Below are 14,130 nucleotides of genomic sequence, written 5' to 3'. Positions count from 1 at the left end.
AATACTGCTACACGCTCTGCACTACCTGTTCCTACGGCCATGAGATTCCCCCTCTCTGCCGCCACTCGGGACAAGCCCTGGCTCACCCTCCACCCTCACCCTCCAATAGGGATCAAATCAGAAGCTGGGGTGGCTTTTGTAATTCCGGGACTGTCCCTGGAAAATCAGGACACTTAGAGGGTTACACCATTGCAACTGTCCCAAGAGCATAAACTGGAAGCTCAGTTGGTCAGAGTGTGGTGCTGATAAGGTTGCAGGTTTGATCCCTGTACGGGATAGCATTGCAGGAGGGTGGACCAGATGACCCTCAGGATCCCTTCCAACTCTATGATTCTAACATTTGAATTTGTTCTTACTTACTTTTCTGAGGCTTCTTTCCGGTGGTGGGCTGGCTGAAAAGTAAGGAAAGAAAAGAGCACTGTTACCTGTCTGCTTCATTTAACCTTCAGTGTCAGAATAGATCCTTTCCTTGTTCCCACACCAAGACACCATTTGAGACTTCAGTGAAAGGAAGGGCAAGGTTCAGCAAGGACCAAGAACTAGCCTCTAAGTGGGTCAAGGTGAAATAGTGCCAGGGAGCACCTGTGTTTCAGTGTCTCATGCAGATTCAGAAGACATGGACTGAATTCAGACTGAACAGGGTGATTAACCTACTGTTGTGTCACAAAGTGGCACGGAGATTAGGGAAACAAGGCACCTGGAGAAGGGTGACTGGGTTTCGTTGTGGGAAGCTGCCCTGAAGCCACAGGCTAGGCTGCAGTGTTGACAGAGGGGTCTTCTGCTCTCCTGCCCTGTGACATGTTGGTCAAATGCCATGAGAGCGATAGGAAGAGCCAGCCCTTCTAAGGCTGGGTGCCATTTTTCAGACCAACATCAGTTGTGCAAGAATGAGGTACAATTTAGACCTATGCCTCTCTGAGGTGGGAAATCTGTGTCTGTCTGTACTCTGTACTGTAGGAGTCTTTGAAGGCTTATTCACAATTAAAGTACGCATGTCAGGGTTAAGGCTAGGTGCCGCTATTCCAACCCAAGGAAGTTAACAAAATATGAATTTTACATACCTGGCTTGTAAGGGGGGTGGGGTCTGGATAGAGACATTTTCTGCAAAGGAAAACAAGACACTTATGTAGATGGCTGAACAAATCCAGCTAAATAAAGGATGACCCATACCTCTTTTTTCAGGGTTCTTCTTCCAGAAAAAGAGAAAAGGGAAAAAAGTACAGTGCTACCTCTGGTTGCGAATGGGATCTGGTTGCGAATGGGTTGGCAGCAGGGGGGGGGGCGTTACCGGGGAAGGGGGGCAGGAAGGAAAGGACATAACCGGAGGGGAAGGAGGGGACGGGTTCAATGAGGGTGTGTTCTTCTTTGATGTTCTTCTTTTCTGGGTTTTTCTTTGCAGCTTCAATCTTTGGAAGGAATCTGAAAGGCAAGCATGGACATGGCTCAGAATGACAATATGGCACTCTAGGTTTTAAACCTAAGCTAAGAAATGGCTGTAGGGTGGATCTGCTTCCACCTACAAAATTTATTTAGGGGAAGGCTAATTTGTTTTCTTAAAGTCAGGAAACAGAAAGAGAAAATGTAACATTATTCAGCTGGTAGCAGTGCATATTAAGGTATCTACAATAGCTACCAGCACAGTGCACAGGTTTTTGTTATTCTTACCTCCTCTTCAGCTTCGAGAGCCTTTCCCATACAGAGGGATCCTGTTTCTTTTTTGGAATTGGTGGAGGGGCTGTTGGAAACAAAATGGTGGGGGGAGAAGAAGCATTATTTTGCCTTGCTTCAACACCAGATTGTGGCCCCTTCTGCTGGAGGCTCTTCAGTGTACAGCTTCCCCATACCTTACCTGGAAAGTCTTTGGCCGGCTGTGTTTTTTTCTTTCCAGTTGATCCTGTAGAAAAAGAGCACCAGTTTACAATCAGGCCAGTTGAGGGAATCTAGGCCTATGAAGGTACTATTGCTAAGCTGTTATATGTGTTTACATGTATGTGACTCACCTTCATTGCCATTTCAAAGAGTAGATCGATCTTTCTGCCCTGCACCTCTAATATTTCCTCTGATGTAACTATGGCAGGGAATTTATATTTTCTTTCCTGAAAGTAAAAAAGAAAAAGGAATGTGGTTATGCAGAAACCTCAGACTTCATCTGCCTAAGGACACCTCACAGCAAAAGGTGGAGTGACCAGAACAAGCTGCCCCTCCATGGGAATGGGATCTGGTTGCGAATGGGTTGGCAGCGGGGGGGGGGGTTACCGGGGAAGGGGGGGCAGGAAGGAAAGGACATAACCGGAGGGGAAGGAGGGGACGGGTTCGATCATCACATTGTTTGTTGTTTGTTGTTGGTGGTCTTTTTTTCCTCTCTTCCGTTGGAAGGAATCTGAAAGGCAAGCATGGACATGGCTCAGAATGACAATATATCACTCTAGGTTTTAAACCTAAGCTAAGAAATGGCTGTAGGGTGGATCTGCTTCCACCTACAAAATTTATTTAGGGGAAGGCTAATTTGTTTTCTTAAAGTCAGGAAACAGAAAGAGAAAATGTAACATTATTCAGCTGGTAGCAGTGCATATTAAGGTATCTAGAATAGCTACCTGCGCAGTGCAGGATCTGCCCTTGCCTAGGCTGGGAGGGGAGCAGCTTTTGCATCATCAAAAAAGAGTGCATATGTTTTTGTTATTCTTACCTCCTCTTTGGCTTTGATAGCCTTTCCCACATGGAGGGATCCTCTTTGTTTTTCATGGGCTTTGGTGGCGGAGCTGTTGGAAACAAAATGGTGGGGGGGAAAGAAGCATTATTTTGTCTTGCTTCAACACCAGATTGTGGCCCCTTCAGATGGAGGCTCTTCAATGTACAGCTTCCTCATACAAGATGGTACCTTACCTAGAAAGTCTTTGGCTGGCTCTTCTTTTTTTCTTTCCAGTTGATCCTGTAGAAAAAGAGCACCAGTTTACGATCAGGCCAGTTGAGGGAATCTAGGCCTATGAAGGTACTACTGCTAAGCTGTTATATGTGTTTACATGTATGTGACTCACCTTCATTGCCATTTCAAATAATAAATCGATCTTCTTCCCCTGCACCTCTAATATTTCCTCTGATGTAACTATGGCAGGGAATTTATATTTTCTTTCCTGAAAGTAAAAAAGAAAAAGGAATGTGGTTATGCAGAAACCTCAGACTTCATCTGCCTAAAGACACCTCACAGCAAAAGGTGGAGTGACCAGAACAAGCTGCCCCTCCAGGAACCCCCTATTCCACAGAACAATTAAATTCAGGATCCCACCCTAAATCGGTGGTGATGGAGCAACCATCTATGCTGCCTTCTATCCTTGGCAGAAAGGTGTGGTGAAAATGTAATAAACAAACTAGACATCTAATATAATATAATATAATATTGGCTGGGTCAGATGGAGGAGGTCATAGACTGTCTTCCAAGAGGTTGTTCTGTTCTACACAAGATATTTACTTCAAAAAGACTTTAAGAATAATGTTCCACAAATGCTCCCAGAAGGACCATATGAGGTGGCGGGTGCAAACATGCACAGATGCATTGCCACGGATTCAAGCCACTGGAAGTAAGCTGGAATACAAAGGTTGCACTCTGAGGTGCTTCCACTTACACAGGGCAAAGGGTTGCTGATGGCCTTCTACTGCCCCTGAAAACAGGCTCCAGAGCAGCGTTTTCAGGGAGGATCCTGCCCTGGTTGGGAGAAATAATGGAGCTGGTGATCGTGACGATTACATTTACTAGCTGACCTGCATCAGCAAGTCCCAGGGCTGCTTACAACAATTTAAAATTCAGAATTGAAAACACTCCTAACAGATTCCACTCCTGCTGTGAAGCCAGCAGAGAGAGGTGTCACAATGTGGCATGGAGATTAGGCCAACGAACCTAAAACCACATGTTAAGATAAATAAGTAATTCTACTTATGTTATATCCTTTTTAATAAAACACACAGAGAATAATGTGTTTCTAAGTAACCTCGTCTTATACACATACGTATGGGGGGCAGGGCAGAAGGGGTGAAGGAAAGGATGTAACCAGCGTGATAGGAGGAAGGGAAGGGTTCAATTGATGTCATTTCTTCTGTCTTTTGTGCTGGGGGTGATATTTTTTTCTTCTTTGGTAGGGAATCTTAAAGGGAAGCATGGACATGACGGGGGGCAAATTCTTGGGGAATGGTGGGCAGGAAAGAAAGCATGTATCCGGATTTGTAGGAGGAGGGAAAGAGTTCAATTGTCACGCATTCTTTCTCACTCTTCTTTTCTTTTCTTTTTTTCCCTCAATGATTGGTAAAAATATGAAAGGCAAGCGTGGACATGACTCAGAATGACAATGTAGCACTCTATATTGTCATGGTTATGAATGCCTCGGAAGCATTCATTTCTGGTTTGTCAGAGTTTGGGAGGTGCAACATTCAACTCCCGAGGTTCCACTCTAGATCACAATGTAGATCTTCTTGATACAAGATGGTACCTTACCTGGTGCTTCTTTTGGCGCCTTTTTGGTCTCCGTTCTCATTTCCTATAGAAAAAGAGCAAAAGGGTTATTTGATGGTTCATTGTTTTATTAATATTTTGATGGGAGCTGCCCAGAGTGGCTGGGGCAACCAAGTTGGATGGTGGCATATGAAAAATATAATATTATAATTATAATAATTATAATAATAGAAAAAATATGGCCTCAAGTTATATTTCCATGGAACTGGAATCATAGAATCAATCCATCTACTTATTTTTTTACCTAGACATTTCAGCTTTAATAGATCACAGCTTCAGAATTATTAAAACACCGGAGATGTAAACACATGTAATCTGCATTTAATCCTAAGGCTTTAGAAGGAAAAGTCAGAAAGGGGAAAAGCCTCGTTTAAGAGAATACATTCTGCCTGTTTCTTTGTCTCAGAATGCAGTACACAGAAATATATTTTTAGCATCACCATAACTAACTGGGTATTGCAATAACTTATTGAGCATATGCATTCGACTATAAATCTCCTGCTCACGGCAGCAACTGATCCCACATCCCCCTATTTTTTACATTATGGCCAGGTGAGATCAGGCACTAAATGTAAACTGTGTGGCTAAGAGTCTCCCTTCTCAGAGGAAAGCACCCCAGGGTGGGGCAGCAAGCAGCAGCAGCGTCTCTAGAGCTGCCTGAATGCACCCTGACTGGCCCCACGCTGGAAGGAACCAACTCCCCCTAGCTCTCATCTCAAATATGTGGTCTATTTTTTCACCTCTACTTCAAATATTTCCTCCGCCATCACTCACAATTATTGCCATCTCAAATTGGAGATCGATTTCTTTTCCTTGGATTTCCAATATTTCTTATTCCGTTACAATAGGGACATATGGCCGCCTGGGTATTATTTTCGGAAAGAAAAAAAGGAAAATGAAGGTTCCCCCTGCCCAATTATCTCATTTCTGACTCTAATATTGGAGAAGACCTGTCTGGCTTCAAGCAGGGGGTGGCAAATGCAGTGCTAGGTTTTCATGGTCTCTATATTGTTATGGGTTGTTGCTGCTGCTGCTGAATCCACCCACATGTTAATTTCTTCAGGGGCAGAGATTCAATGGTATATCATCTGTATTATTAATTCACAATGAGTCTGCAGTGACCTGTGAAATCTCTCACTCTATCCTGCATACCAACAGTAAAGACCTGGTTGCTTTCTATGGGTTGGAACCTGGCAAAGTTAGTAGAACTTCATTTCTATTGAATCAATTGGATTGCAGCTGTTAGGACTCACCTCCGTTAGCATAGCCCAAATAGAACCTAATGTGGTTAACATCTCTTCAAATGAGACACAAGCAAATTGTGTCCTCCGTTATCTCGATGTTTTCCTCTTCTCCTCAGCTGTGACCATTTCATTTTCCTCTTCTGTCTTCTTGTGGTTGTTGGTATTTTCTTGATTTCTTCTTTGGAAGGAAATCTGAAAGGCAAGCACCGCTGACCGGGGATTTGAACTCTAGAGATTTAGGGATTTGTACCCTTTGCTTTCTTCCCACCTCCTCCTGGGCCTTGACAGTCTTCCCCACACAGCAAGGTCTAATTTTCTCCTCTTCTCTTTCTCCAGCGGAGGGACTGTTGAAAACAAAATGCTTCCACTCTTGCTGTGAAGCCAGCAGAGAGAGGTGTCACAATGTGGCATGGAATCTTTTTTAAAAAGTGCTTCCTCTTCCTTTTTAATTTGTTCTTGTATCTTTAATAATACATATGAGGCAGGTGCGGAAATCTCCCAGGTGAAATTTGTCTTCTTCCTTTCCTGTGTAATAAAAAATATGAGGCGTTATCAGCTTTTAAAATCAACATCCTGCTCTTCTGGATTCTAGAACAAATGCTTCTCGGCAGGGGCATAGCGATGGGGGTGCGGTAGGGGTGCCATGCCCCGGGTGCCACCACTGAGAGGGCTGCCAAATCCCAGGCGGCACATTGGGCGCGCCTGCTGCCTCCCCCCAGCTGTAGGGCGGCTGAGGGGGAGGAGTGACTTGTGGTGTGCTTAGCACGGTTGAGCGGGGATTTGAACTCTACAGTTCAACAAACCCATGAATGCAACTTTCAGTTCCTTCTGTAGATTTTACTGTGTTTCTGCAGACTTGACAGTTTATTCTTACCTCTTCTTCGGTTGTGCCAATCTATCCCAGATGAAATCACTATAGGGGGAAATCTGAATTTTCTTTCCTGAAAGTAAAAAAGGAAGGAAAGTACATAACCGGAAGGGAAGGAGGGGACAGGTTCAATGGGGGTGTGTTGCTCTTTTTGATATTCTTCTTTTCTGAGAGTTTTGTTGGGGCGTCAATCTTTGGAAGGAATCTGAAAGGCAAGCATGGACATGGCTCAGAATGACAATATTGCACTCTAGGTTTTAAACCTAAGCTAAGAAATGGCTGTAGCGTGGATCTGTTTCCACCTACAAAATTTATTTAAAAATTTTATTTAGGGGAAGGCTAATTTGTTTTATTAAAGTCAGGAAAAAGAAAGAGAAAATGTAACTTCATTCAGCTGGTAGCAGTGCATATTAAGGTACAGGATATGCCCTTGCCTAGGCTGGGAGGGGAGCCGCTTTTGCATCACCAAAAAAAGAGTGTACAGGTTTTTGTTATTCTTACCTCCTTTGACAGTCTTTTCCAGATGCTGGGGTCCTCTTTCTTCTTTGGTTTTGCCAGTGGTGGGGCTGTGGGAAACAAAATGGCGGGGGGGAGAATGAGCATTATTTTGTCTTGTTTCAACACCAGATTGTGGCCCCTTCAGCTGGAGGCTTTTCAATGTACAGCTTCCTCATACAAGATGGCACCGTACCTGGAAAGTCTTTGGCCGGCTCTTGGTGTTTGCTCTCCTATCCCAACATTTCCTCCCCTTCCAACTTTTAGTCTTGCCTAGAAAGGTATCTAGGAATCATCTAGCAATGTTCAGCTGGACATGATTAGAAACCTCATCTTATACATGTATGTGACTCACCTTCATGGCCATTTCCCAGAGTAAATCAATCCCCCCCCCCCCCGGATTTCTAATATTTCTGATTTTGTAACAATTGGCGGTAGCCGCCTAGATATTTCCCCCTGAAAGTAAAAAAGGAAAATGAATGTAATTTTCCATTGCATTAACATGTTTGCTAATATATTAGAAACCCTTCTTGCAGTAATGGCCTCTGTTAACTCATTATGTTGTGTTAGTAAATAACACAAGCCTTGTCCCACACAAGGCCAATGAGCCAATCCATTTAGCAACCTTTCAGCTAGTTTATAAGCTGTAAGGGTGACATTTGTCAGTATGGTGAGAAAGGAGCTGATTACGAAACCGAAATGTTCAAGGAAAAGGCAGGGTGTGTGTTAATATCCCCATGTAGCATTGCACAATGTGTTTTCCTTGTTTATTACTGTCCTCAAATGAGAATGCTGGGTCAGATGGAAGAGGTCATAGGCTGTCTTCCAAGAGGCTGCTCTGTGATATCACAAGATATTTCCTTCAAAAAGACTTTAAGAATAATGTTCCCCAAATGCTCCCAGAAGGACCATATGAGGTGGGGGGTGCGAACATGCACAGATGCATTGCCACGGATTCAAGCCACTGGAAGTAAGCTGGAATACAAAGGTTGCACTCTGAGGTGCTTCCACTCACACAGGGCAAAGGGTTGCTGATGGCCTTCTACTGCCCCTGAAAACAGGCTCCAGAGCAAGCAAATTGTGTCCTCTGTTATCTCGATGTTTTCCTCTTCTGTCTTCTGGGTGGTTGTTGGTATTTTCTTGATTTCTTCTTTGGAAGGAAATCTGAAAGGCAAGCACGGCTGACCGGGGATTTGAACTCTAGAGATTTAGGGATTTGTACCCTTTGCTCCTCCTGGGCCTTGACAGTCTTCCCCACACTGCAAGGTCTACTTTTCTCCTCTTCTCTTTCTCCAGCGGAGGGACTGTTGAAAACAAAATGCTTCCACTCTTGCTGTGAAGCCAGCAGAGAGAGGTGTCACAATGTGGCATGGAATCTTTTTTAAAAAGTGCTTCCTCTTCCTTTTTAATTTGTTCTTTTATCTTTAATAATACATATGAGGCAGGTGCGGAAATCTCCCAGGTGAAATTTGTCTTCTTCCTTTCCTCTGTAATAAAAAATATGAGGAACATGGCAGCGGGGTGGGGGGGGACGGAATTACCGGGGAAGGGGGGCAGGAAGGAAAGGACATAACCGGAGGGGAAGGAGGGGACGGGTTTGATCTTCACATTGTTGTTGTTTGTTGTTGTTGGTATTTTTTTTCTTTCTTCCGTTGGAAGGAATCTGAAAGGCAAGCATGGACATGGATCAGAATGACAATATAGCACTCTAGGTTTTAAACCTAAGCTAAGAAATGGCTGTAGCGTGGATCTGCTTCCACCTACAAAATTTATTTAGGGGAAGGCTAATTTGTTTTCTTAAAGTCAGGAAACAGAAAGAGAAAATGTAACATTATTCAGCTGGTAGCAGTGCATATTAAGGTATCTAGAATAGCTACCAGCGCAGTGCAGGATGTGCCCTTGCCTAGGCTGGGAGGGGAGCAGCTTTTGCATCATCAAAAAAGAGTGCATAGGTTTTTGTTATTCTTACCTCCTCTTTGGCTTTGAGAGCCTTTCCCACACGGAGGGACCCTCTTTCGTTTTCTTGGGCTTTGGTGGTGGAGCTGTTGGAAACAAAATGGTGGGGGGAAAGAAGCATTATTTTGTCTTGCTTCAACACCAGATTGTGAACCCTTCAGATGGAGGCTCTTCAATGTACAGCTTCCTCATACAAGATGGTACCTTACCTGGAAAGTCTTTTGGCGGCTCTTGTTTTTTGTTTTTCAGTTGATCCTGTAGAAAAAGAGCACCAGTTTACAATCAGGCCAGTTATGGGAATCTAGGCCTATGAAGGTACTATTGCTAAGCTGTTATATGTGTTTACATGTATGTGACTCATCTTCATTGTCATTTCGAAGAGTAAATCGATCTTCTTCCCCTCGACTTCCAAAATTTCCCCAGATGTAACAATATGGGGGAATTTGAAATTTCTTTCCTGAAAGTAAAAAAGAAAAAGGAATGTGGTTATGCAGAAACTTCATACTTCATCTGCCTAAAGACACCTCACAGCAAAAGGTGGAGTGACCAGAACAAGCTGCCCCTCCAGGAACCCCCTATTCCACAGAACAATTAAATTCAGGATCCCACCCTAAATCGGTGGTGATGGAGCAACCATCTATACTGCCTTCTATCCTTGGCAGAAAAGTGTGGTGAAAATGTAATAAACAAACTAGACATCTAATATAATATAATATAATATTGGCTGGGTCAGATGGAGGAGGTCATAGGCTGTCTTCCAAGAGGCTGTTCTGTTCTACACAAGATATTTCCTTCAAAAAGACTTTAAGAATAATGTTCCACAAATGCTCCCAGAAGGACCATATGAGGTGGCGGGTGCGAACATGCACAGATGCATTGCCACGGATTCAAGCCACTGGAAGTAAGCTGGAATACAAAGGTTGCACTCTGAGGTGCTTCCACTTACACAGGGCAAAGGGTTGCTGATGGCCTTCTACTGCCCCTGAAAACAGGCTCCAGAGCAGCATTTTCAGGGAGGATCCTGCCCTGGTTGGGAGAAATAATGGAGCTGGTGATCGTGACGATTACATTTACTAGCTGACCTGCATCAGCAAGTCCCAGGGCTGCTTACAACAATTTAAAATTCAGAATTGAAAACACTCCTAACAGATTCCACTATTGCTGTGAAGCCAGCAGAGAGAGGTGTCACAATGTGGCATGGAGATTAGGCCAACGAACCTAAAACCACATGTTAAGATAAATAAGTAATTCTACTTATGTTATATCCTTTTTAATAAAACACACAGAGAATAATGTGTTTCTAAGTAACCTCGTCTTATACACATACGTATGGGGGCCAGGGCAGAAGGGGTGAAGGAAAGGATGTAACCAGCGTGATAGGAGGAAGGGAAGGGTTCAACTGATGTCATTTCTTCTGTCTTTTGTGCTGGGGATGATATTTTTTTCTTCTTTGGTAGGGAATCTTAAAGGGAAGCATGGTCATGACGGGGGGGGGCAAATTCTTGGGGAATGGTGGGCAGGAAAGAAAGCATGTATCCGGATTTGTAGGAGGAGGGAAGGAGTTCAATTGTCACGCATTCTTTCTCTTTTCTTTTCTTTTTTTCCTCAATGATTGGTAAAAATATGAAAGGCAAGCATGGACATGACTCAGAATGACAATGTAGCACTCTATATTGTCATGGTTATGAATGCCTCGGAAGCATTCATTTCTGGTTTGTCAGAGTTTGGGAGGTGCAACATTCAACTCCCGAGGTTCCACTCTAGATCACAATGTAGATCTTCTTGATACAAGATGGTACCTTACCTGGTGCTTCTTTTGGCGCCTTTTTGGTCTCCGTTCTCATTTCCTATAGAAAAAGAGCAAAAGGGTTATTTGATGGTTCATTGTTTTATTAATATTTTGATGGGAGCTGTGCAGAGTGGCTGGGGCAACCAAGTTGGATGGTGGCATATGAAAAATATAATATAATATTATAATTATAATTATAATAATAGAAGAAATATGGCCTCAAGTTATTTCCATGGAACTGGAATCATAGAATCAATCCATCTGACTTATTTTTTTACCTAGACATTTCAGCTTTAATAGATCACAGCTTCAGAATTATTAAAACACCGGAGATGTAAACACATGTAATCTGCATTTAATCCTAAGGCTTTAGAAGGAAAAGTCAGAAAGGGGAAAAGCCTCGTTTAAGAGAATACATTCTGCCTGTTTCTTTGTCTCAGAATGCAGTACACAGAAATATATTTTTAGCATCACCATAACTAACTGGGTATTGCAATAACTTATTGAGCATATGCATTCGACTATAAATCTCCTGCTCACGGCAGCAACTGATCCCACATCCCCCTATTTTTTACATTATGGCCAGGTGAGATCAGGCACTAAATGTAAACTGTGTGGCTAAGAGTCTCCCTTCTCAGAGGAAAGCACCCCAGGGTGGGGCAGCAAGCAGCAGCAGCGTCTCTAGAGCTGCCTGAATGCACCCTGACTGGCCCCACGCTGGAAGGAACCAACTCCCCCTAGCTCTCATCTCAAATATGTGGTCTATTTTTTCACCTCTACTTCAAATATTTCCTCCGCCATCACTCACAATTATTGCCATCTCAAATTGGAGATCGATTTCTTTTCCTTGGATTTCCAATATTTCTTATTCCGTTACAATAGGGACATATGGCCGCCTGGGTATTATTTTCGGAAAGAAAAAAAGGAAAATGAAGGTTCCCCCTGCCCAATTATCTCATTTCTGACTCTGATATTGGAGAAGACCTGTCTGGCTTCAAGCAGGGGTGGCAAATGCAGTGCTAGGTTTTCATGGTCTCTATATTGTTATGGGTTGTTGCTGCTGCTGCTGAATCCACCCACACGTTAATTTCTTCAGGGGCAGAGATTCAATGGTATATCATCTGTATTATTTATTCACAATGAGTCTGCAGTGACCTGTGAAATCTCTCGCTCTATCCTGCATACCAACAGTAAAGACCTGGTTGCTTTCTATGGGTTGGAACCTGGCAAAGTTAGTAGAACTTCATTTCTATTGAATCAATTGGATTGCAGCTGTTAGGACTCACCTCCGTTAGCATAGCCCAAATAGAACCTAATGTGGTTAACATCTCTTCAAATGAGACACAAGCAAATAGTGTCCTCCGTTATCTCGATGTTTTCCTCTTCTCCTCAGCTGTGACCATTTCATTTTCCTCTTCTGTCTTCTTGGTGGTTGTTGGTATTTTCTTGATTTCTTCTTTGGAAGGAAATCTGAAAGGCAAGCACGGCTGACCGCGGATTTGAACTCTAGAGATTTAGGGATTTGTACCCTTTGCTTTCTGATCCTGTAGAAAAAGAGCACCAGTTTACAATCAGGCCAGTTGAGGGAATCTAGGCCTATGAAGGTACTATTGCTAAGCTTTGTAACCACAAATAGAACCTCCATGTTCAGAATCACAATAACAATTTGTGTTATTAAAGTTTTTTTTTTGTACGTGCCTTTTTAGTTTGCTGTTTGTACAGATTGGATCTGTGAATCTTTGTGATATGCTTCATCCCAAAGAACACATGGGGAGGTTTAAGACTATATCAGGTCACGTGCACCACCCCACCCCCCAACATCCTGTGGTGTTTGCTCTCCTATCCCAACATTTCCTCCCCTTCCAACTGTTAATCTTGCCTAGAAAGGTTTCTAGGAATCATCTAGCAATGTTCAGCTGGACACGTTTAGAAACCTCGTCTTATACATGTATGTGACTCACCTTCATCGTCATCTCCCAGAGGAGGTCGATTTTTTTTGCCTTTAACTTCCAGAATTTCCCCAGATGTAACAATTTCCGGGTATTTGTATTTTCTTTCCTGAAGGTAAAAAATAATAATGAATGTGCTTATGCAAAAACCTCAGATTTCATCTGCCATGGACATGTCACAGCAAATTTTGGAGTGGCCAGAACAAGCCCCGCCACCCAAAAGATCCACCTGCTGCCTCCCCCCAGCTGTAGGGCGGCTGAGGGGGAGGAGTGACTCATGGTGTCCTCAGCACGGCTGACCAGGGATTTGAACTCTAGAGTTTTAGGGATTTGTACCCTTTGCTTTGTTCCCACCTCCTCCTGGGCCTTGACAGTCTTCCCCACACTGCAAGGTCTACTTTTCTCCTCTTTTTCTCCAGCGGAGGGACTGTTGAAAACAAAATGCTTCCACTCTTGCTGTGAAGCCAGCAGAGAGAGGTGTCACAATGTGGCATGGAGATTAGGCCAAGAAACCTAAAACCACATGTTAAGATAAATAAGTAATTCTACTTATGTTATATCTTTTTTAATTAAGCACACAGAGAATAATGCGTTTCTAAGAAAAAAAGTCCTATACACCTATGACTCACCATTACCGCCATCTCAAACAGTATGTCTATTCCCCCCCCCCCCGGATTTCCAGGACTTCTTCCGAAGTAACAATTGGGGGTAACCTTCTGGGTATTTTTAACAAGACAGGGGTGCCCTCTATCCCCATTACTTTTCATTTCGGTCTTGGAAGTCCTATTAAATATGATTAGACAAAATGAGAACATTAAAAGAATAAGAGTGGGAGAAAGAGAATATAAAGTGAGAGCGTTTGCGGACGATTTGGTTTTGACCCTACAGGATCCTGAAAACAGTGCAGTGTGTGCACTGGAAACAATTCAACATTTTGGGCAGGTAGCAGGTTTCAAGCTAAATAAGACTAAAACCAAGGTTTTAACAAAAAATATGAGTAAAGAAGAGAATACAAGATTGGAATTACAAACAGGGCTTAGCTTTGTGAAGAGAGTAAAATATCTGGGTGTTAATATGACTGTAAATAATTTAAACTTATACAGAGATAATTATGAGAAAGTGTGGAATGAGATAAAGAGAGATTTAGAAATATGGACTAGATTGAAATTGTCATTACTAGGTAGAATTTCTGTGATAAAAATGAATATTTTGCCAAAAATGTTATTCTTGTTTCAGTCGTTGCCAATTATAGACAAGATGGAGTGTTTTAAAAGATGGCAGAAAGATTTAACGAAATTTTTCTGGCAGGGAAAGAAACCCAGGATTAA

At 42.9% G+C, this 14,130-nt stretch overlaps 1 long non-coding RNA gene across 2 annotated transcripts; it reads right to left on the bottom strand.

Annotated features, from left to right (window-relative positions):
- Window positions 1–3,060: 3,060 nt before the first annotated feature.
- Window positions 3,061–5,886, bottom strand: LOC117061392. Of its 2 annotated transcripts, none has more exons than XR_004428086.1 (3): window positions 5,755–5,886; window positions 4,484–4,526; window positions 3,061–3,131 (listed from the first exon to the last, which is right to left on the bottom strand). It is a non-coding gene; the product is annotated as an uncharacterized LOC117061392 (long non-coding RNA). The 2 variants fall into 2 exon arrangements; XR_004428087.1 differs by lacking the exon at window positions 5,755–5,886 and adding an exon at window positions 5,276–5,366.
- Window positions 5,887–14,130: the final 8,244 nt, after the last annotated feature.

The sequence above is a fragment of the Lacerta agilis genome, chromosome 1 (genome assembly GCF_009819535.1).
Source record: "Lacerta agilis isolate rLacAgi1 chromosome 1, rLacAgi1.pri, whole genome shotgun sequence".
Lineage (NCBI taxonomy): Eukaryota > Metazoa > Chordata > Lepidosauria > Squamata > Lacertidae > Lacerta > Lacerta agilis.
The sequence above is the reverse complement of the archived record's forward strand: the minus strand, read 5'-3'. Positions and strand labels throughout refer to the sequence as shown.